Source organism: Sminthopsis crassicaudata, chromosome 4 (assembly GCF_048593235.1).
Source record: "Sminthopsis crassicaudata isolate SCR6 chromosome 4, ASM4859323v1, whole genome shotgun sequence".
In the NCBI taxonomy this organism is placed as follows: domain Eukaryota; kingdom Metazoa; phylum Chordata; class Mammalia; order Dasyuromorphia; family Dasyuridae; genus Sminthopsis; species Sminthopsis crassicaudata.
The window spans coordinates 368,339,197-368,346,221 of NC_133620.1; the positions used below are offsets into that span (position 1 = coordinate 368,339,197).

General features: G+C 38.3%; 1 protein-coding gene across 14 annotated transcripts in view; it reads right to left on the reverse strand.

Annotated features, from left to right (window-relative positions):
• The window catches only part of BCAS3 (BCAS3 microtubule associated cell migration factor), a 784,754-nt gene that overhangs the window by 52,712 nt on the left and 725,017 nt on the right, over nucleotides 1-7,025 (reverse strand). The window lies entirely within an intron of this gene.

Here is a 7,025-nt window from a genome sequence, read left to right on the forward strand (position 1 = left end):
ACCTTGGTGTCTATGGCCTGGGGTCATTTTTCACAAGGAGGCCTCACATTTTAAGAAGGATCAGAGTTTTTGCTTAAAGGGATAAATAAAGGCCTGAGGGTTGAATGTTAGTCTCAACCTTCACTGATGTCATTCACTGTTTTTCTGGGTCCAAGATATATTTGTCCCACAACACCTCAGACTGGGGCTCTCCAAACACACATTTGTTAGTGCTCTTCCCTTGTCTCATGGAGCCTTGATTCCAGACATTATGGGCGTTTAATGAATTTAAAGGGAGGAACAGTTTCTGCTCCTGCCAAAAGAGGCACCCATTTGGGGAGAATCCCTGTTTATGTGGTTGTTCTCTAATGGCTTAACTGCTTTGACTTGTTATCCTTTCTGTTCCCCATCTCACTGTATTGACTTGATATTCCTCTGCCTCCATTCTGGATGAGCACTTCTGGCTTCTTCCTCCCCATGTGTGGTGTGCACACTGTGGGAGCAGACCAGAGCACTGGTAAGAATGCTGAACCTGTGTTTGGAATCTGCCTCAGCCATTCACGACCCGTGTTATGGGGTGTTAGGCCATCTAGTCCAATCCTCTCATTGTAGAAACTCAGGCCTAGAGAGTTAAGAGACTTGTGAGAGGAATTGAAAATAAATCCTCTGACTCCAAATTCAGTATCTGCATGGTCCCTATGTGGGACTCAGTTTCCTCAAATATAAAAGAATATCAAAGGATGGACACCACCTATGGCACAAGCTTTTGGGAGGTAAGGTTCCTGCAGCTATTCTCTGCTAGTCCCACTAAAATCTCTTAGCAAGAGATGTGCCAATCTCCCCCCTCCCTGTCTGTCACCCACTTGGATCCACCCGAGGGTAATATCTGTTAACTCTGTCCCTATGGAAGGACTGACTAGATGCTCACAGAAGATGGTGAGTTGGAGCATCTCAGATTACTAGTTAATTCTTAGTTGTTGTTTTTTTTTAACCAAGCTATACTGTAAATTCACTTTTATTTTTAAACAATGAATTCTCATTTTAAATACAAAAAAGAAAAATTCCATTGAGCAGAGAACAAAAAAAGATTCTACATGAAATTATTAATCTTCATTTCATATTGCTTGATTTTAAAAAAAGTATAACAATTGGGTGATGGCTGAATAGATTTTGGTATCTGATTGTAATGGAATACTATTGTGCTCAAAGAAAGGATGAGCAGGATGATTTCAGAAAAATCTGGAAAGATGCAGTGTGAAGTGAGCAGAACCAGAACATTGTACATAGTAACAGATATTGTACAATGAAGAATCACAAATTACTTAGCTATTCTCAGCAATACAAGGATCCAAGACAATCTGCCTCCAGAAAGAGAACTGATGATATCTGAAAGCAGACCAAGGTATATTATTTTTCCCTTTTATTCTTTCTTTTTTAGTAGGTTCTCAAGTTTTCTTCCACAAAATGACTAGTATGTAAAAATGTTTTATATGGTTATACATGTATAATCTATATCAGACTGCTTAGTGCTTCATGGAGGGGAGGGAAGAGATGAGAGAATTTGGAATTCAAAATTTTAGAAAAATGTCAAAAATTATTTTTATATGTAATTGGGAAAAATATCATTTAAAAAGTATATAAATTCTATATGTTACTTTCAAAACTGTCCTACTTGTTTGGACTTCCTTCTCTTTTCTATATGTTAAAAATGTTAAGATGGCCTTCTTTTTTTAAAAATTAATTATAGTTTTTATTTACCAGATATATGATGGGTAATTTTATAGCATTAACAATTGCCAAACCTTTTGTTCCAATCCCTCCCCGCCCCAGATGGCAGGTTGACCAATACATGTTAAATATGTTAAAGTATAAATTAAATACAATACATGCATACATGTCCAAACAGCTGTTTTGCTGTACAAAAAGAATCAGACTTTAAAACAGTGTACAATTAGAAGATGGCCTTCTTTCTTTTGGCATCACTATTGCTTATCATACTCTTCCCATAACTCCCTTCCTCCAATTAAAAACTGAAAAGAAAAAAAAAAAAGCTCTTATAACAAACACAATCAAGGAAAATGAATCCACAGACCATATCTAAAAATGCATGTCTCTTTCTGCACCTTGTGTCAATCACCTTTCTATCAGAAGGTGAGTAACATGCTCCAGCCTAAGTCCTTTGGAAACATGGGTGGTCATTGCTAAAACCTCTCCCATTCGCCCCTGAACACTTGAAAAGTAGAAAAAGAACCAAGATTTGCCACACAACTCCAAAGCTTGGCTTTTAGTTGGGACAGCACCCAAAATCTAAGGCTCCCATCATGACAAATGGCCCCTTGTTGCCCATTTGTATTTTTCACACCATGGTGCTGTCAGTTCCTGGTGGTGTGCTGTGGCCCAACTACATACCTAGAGATTTAAATTCCTTGATGAAAACAAAAGAGAAAACCCAACCCAAATAACTTTCAGACAGCACACTGGGCTGCTCAATCTTGGGTTGGATCCAAACAATGCTGAAACCATTTTCATCCCATTCAAGTCTTGTTATCCATAAAACATCCCTGAACACAAACACTTCTGTGTCCTATTATGGGCTCCTAACTTAAACATTCTGTATATCTCAGGGAAGAGCAATTAACCTTTTGGTGGCTCAGCGTAAGCTCTGAATAGGCTAGCTGATACCTTCTTTTAAGGACCTGATTTGGAAACTATATCCTATTAGGAGGCAGGGAGATGACCACTGTGGCAATTCTGACTGGAATGTGTATTTGTATGTGTTGGGGAGGAGAGAGAAAGAAATAGGCTCTGGCTAATTGTAGCTGGTTTCCCAGTAGTGGGTCTAGATGAACAGATTTCTCTTTTTGATCCAGTTCCTGTAGAGCACCTTCATGAAGATTATAGTCTTAGAGCAGAGCTTCTTAAACTTTTTTCCAATTGTGACTTTTATTGCAAATTTTTTATGACCCAGGTATACAGGCATATAAGATAGGGATACATACCCAACATTTACTGATAATAAATCATAATTTTTGCAAGCCCCACATTCAGATCCCACAGGGGACGTGACCCACAGTGTAAGGAGCCAGGCCTTAGAAGACTGACTCAGGGTGAGAAGGACCTGTCCCAGCTTTACTTTTTACAACCTCTAATACCCTGGAAAAGTCACTTGATTTCTGGAGAACACTACACTAGATTTCCTGAGATCCTTACAGGGAGGCATAGTCTTAGACTTTTTTGCTGAGCTTAGGAATCATGAAACACAAGTTCAAATAAGACATCTGCCACTTACACCCATGTGCCTGAGGCCTCAGTTTCCCTATCTGTAAAATGAAGGATGATCTCTGAGGTCCCTTGCAGTTCTAGATCTATGATTCTAGCATCCATCTAGCTCTAAATCAATTATCCTCTGAGGAACATAAAAATGAAGATTGAAAGGGACATATTTAAATTCTGGCTTTGCTACTTATTAACTATGTGCCTTCTCTGTATTAGAATGAGGGCATTTGCCTAGACAGACTCATGATACCATGAAAGCACCTATATATTGGTTATCAGAATTTCAAGAGTTCTTCTGCCTGAGGCAGATTCAGTTGAAGGGGAGTAGAAGGGTTTAGAAAACACATCCCAGAAATCTTAAATTATGACCACTGCTCTTTGTGCATTGTGATAGATGATAGTTTGGTTTTGAAGAACATGGGGGAAAGCATGCATTTTCTGCAGCAAAAATTGCTATCCTATTATTACTACTACTAATTGTAGTATTACTATAATACTGTGTTTATATGTAATGAGGAAATGGGTAATAATGTAGCCAATCCAGAACTATGGGTCCTGATAAAAGTCATTATGAAAGAAGCTATTTTGTGTCATTCTCCATTAAATGTTAAGCTGAACAAAGATACTTATGATCCCATGTTTCATTTACTTTGTAAAATGTAAACTGCTGGTTATAACCCCATCATATGTGTATGTATATTGCACATTTATGTATAAAATTTTACTTTATTTTGTTTTCATATTTCTTAAGTTGCACTCTCTATCCCATTCCTTCTTATTCTAGAAAGAGTATCAATGTAATGAGGAATATTCATATATAAATGTATACATAAAACATGTCAGCTTGTTAAAAAAAACAAACACATCCCAGCCAAGCCAACTATTCAGTATTGCTACAATATGAATCTAACTAGGACTCTAATTCCTTAATCAAACATGTAGGAAGAACTAATTGAGGTTCAAATTAAATTATATCTAAAATCTCCCACTAATGGGGATCTCAAACAATTAAGATTTCTATTCCATCTTAACAGGGAACGGTCCTCTCTGTTCAAATGGATTTCCCCTTGGGCACAAGAATGGGTATATAACAGTCGGGGAAGGTGGAAAGGAATGCAGTACCTACTATGTGCCAGGCACTGTGCAAAATGCTTTACAAATATTGCCTCATTTAATCCTCTGGTATCTTGGGAGGTAGATGGTATTGGTATCTTCATTTTAGAGTAGAGTCTGAGGCAAAAGAAGTTAAATAACTTGCTCAGGATCATATAGTTATTAAGTGTCTGAGACTGGATTTTAATTTAGCTGCATTTAGAAGGTAGATCGGGGGGATGGGACCCTATGGCTGGAAGCCTAAGGTTAGGTTAAGGTGCAAGAAGCTGTTGTACCCTATGGCAAAGGTATCGAGGATTATTGTAAGGATGCTCTTGTCTGCTGACATTCTATAGCAAAGCCCTAGTCACCCAACCCCAGGAATGGCTATCAACTGTGTATTTAACTCTCCCAACCCTCCCTGTTATTGTTTTCATCAACATTAGCCCATCTCAATGTACAGAGGAGAAAGGATTTGTGCAATGCTAACTCAGGAGCTAAACAATTAAGTCTTGTCCATTTTTTTTTTTTTTAAACTGAGAATGAATTAGAGGGCAAGCTTCTCTAACTGAAAATAAGGTTTTAGGAATTTTTCCATAACTGAAGCACTTAAAACAACTGAAGACTTAGGTCATCCTCTGTCACAGAATGATGGATTTAAAGTTGAAAGGAATTTAGCTTAGAGATTAAGCCCACCTCTCTTGTTTTACATATGAAGAAACAAAGTTAAATGACCTGTTCAAGGTATCTGTCTCTCACACACACATGCTTTCTCATTTTATATATATATATATATATATATATATATATATATATATATATATATATATATATATATATATATATATATATATATATATATATTTTGTTTTTGCACATCACATATATACATGTACACATACATGAGAAAGTGTGTCTACATATACATATATATATGTATGTGACTCTCTTCCTCTATTTAAATGAAATAATATAGTCAACATTAGAACTCAGGTGCTTTGACTTTTAGTCCAATGTCATCATAACATCACGCCTGTCAAAGTGCATATTTATATTTATTATGTGAGTATAGCAACGGGAAAATTGAGCATGGTATATCAACAAGGGAGGCGTGCTTTCTCCCCATAGCAAGTGCTTTTCTCCATGTCTCATCTTCTCCTCCTCCAGCAGAAGCCAAAGACACTCCCCAGCTACTTCTCCTAGATCCTACCCCATGGTGTCTACCTTTCTTCTCTATTAGGGACATCCTTTTTGAGGAAAGAGCTGCCCTGTTCCAATCTGCATCTCCAGACTGTGTTGCTTGTCTATTCCCCCAGTCACATCTACTCCAGGTACACACAGAATCTAGAAGTGGGAATGAGCCTCATCTTTTTTTCATGGAGTCTGGGAAGGTAGACAGAGAGGTTAACTAATTTGCTCAAGTTCATATATCAAAGCAGCTGAGACTAAAATCTAAGAGCTCTAGTTTTCAATTAGGCCTTTCTACTAGCCTTACTCTGCCCCTAAAAGCACTGAGGTGAGACTTTTTGTTCTGTGAGCCTAATCTAAGCTGTTGCTATGTGGTTCCCACTCACTGAATCTTCAGAATTAAAAAAGCTTTGAATGCAATGGTGGGGATAGAGTGGGGACAGGGAAGGAATAGGAGACGAAGAAGTGAGAGTGGGAGGTAAGTTGACAAGACTAGCTCACAATTGATGGACATTTCCAGTCAACTAAGTATGTGTTTGGGTCAGGAGCTTTGGGGCAATCTTGACAATTGCTAGCCCCTGCAGGACAAACAGTCCTCAGAAGATCACACGTTGCCTCCTAAACGGTCTGATTGAGTAAGAATCAGAGGGGTTTTTGCAATACTCTTTTTTTTTTTTTTTTTTTTTTTTTTAAACACAGGGAATCAGAAGTTGACTCAGGCTTACTGAAAAATGGGGTGTGGAAAGGATGAGATGGCTGTGAAAAAGAGAGAAATGAGGGTCTATGTATTTTTTTTTTTAAGACTCAGGACAGCCTTCCCATACAAGGACCTCTAAGGATTTTCCATTGGACACTGAAAAAATCATTTGCTCATTGTCGCCAGGGAAAATATCTTCTGTCTCAGAAATGGAAAAGGCATTAACTAACTCGGGGGAGGAATGAAGCAGTGGATCATACAAAGCCCATGTTTGCTGCCATATAGGCTGGTGACTGGCCGGCTGGTACACTTGGGATTGGCCCTTCTCTTTCCAGGCTGGTTTTGGTCTGACTCACAGCTCCATAAGCCCTTACAACTGCAGACTTCCACTTTCAACCAAAACCAGAGCCACATCTGCAAATCGGATTGAAACTCTTTCCCCCCACCACCACCCCAGCCTTTCCACTCCCCCCAAAGAAATGATTAAAAAGTTAAAGAAACACTTCCATATGGAAGAATCTGAGCCCAACAGGTCACCACAAAGATACTTCAAACACAATAAGACAGGAAGAGCTAAAAAAAGCAGAGAAACTCACAGAACCCACACAACCTTTTACACAGAAAAAATGTCACCCTGGGTAGTTGTGCACAGTTCAGAAAGCTGTTTGGCAGCAGAATATGTCCTTAATCTGCTCAATTTGCTTATTATAGTAAAGGGTTAGAAGAATTTGAGAGCCAGGGCCAAAAATACTACAGTAATCTTTTCTCTTCCAAAAGTAAACTCACTTAAAGT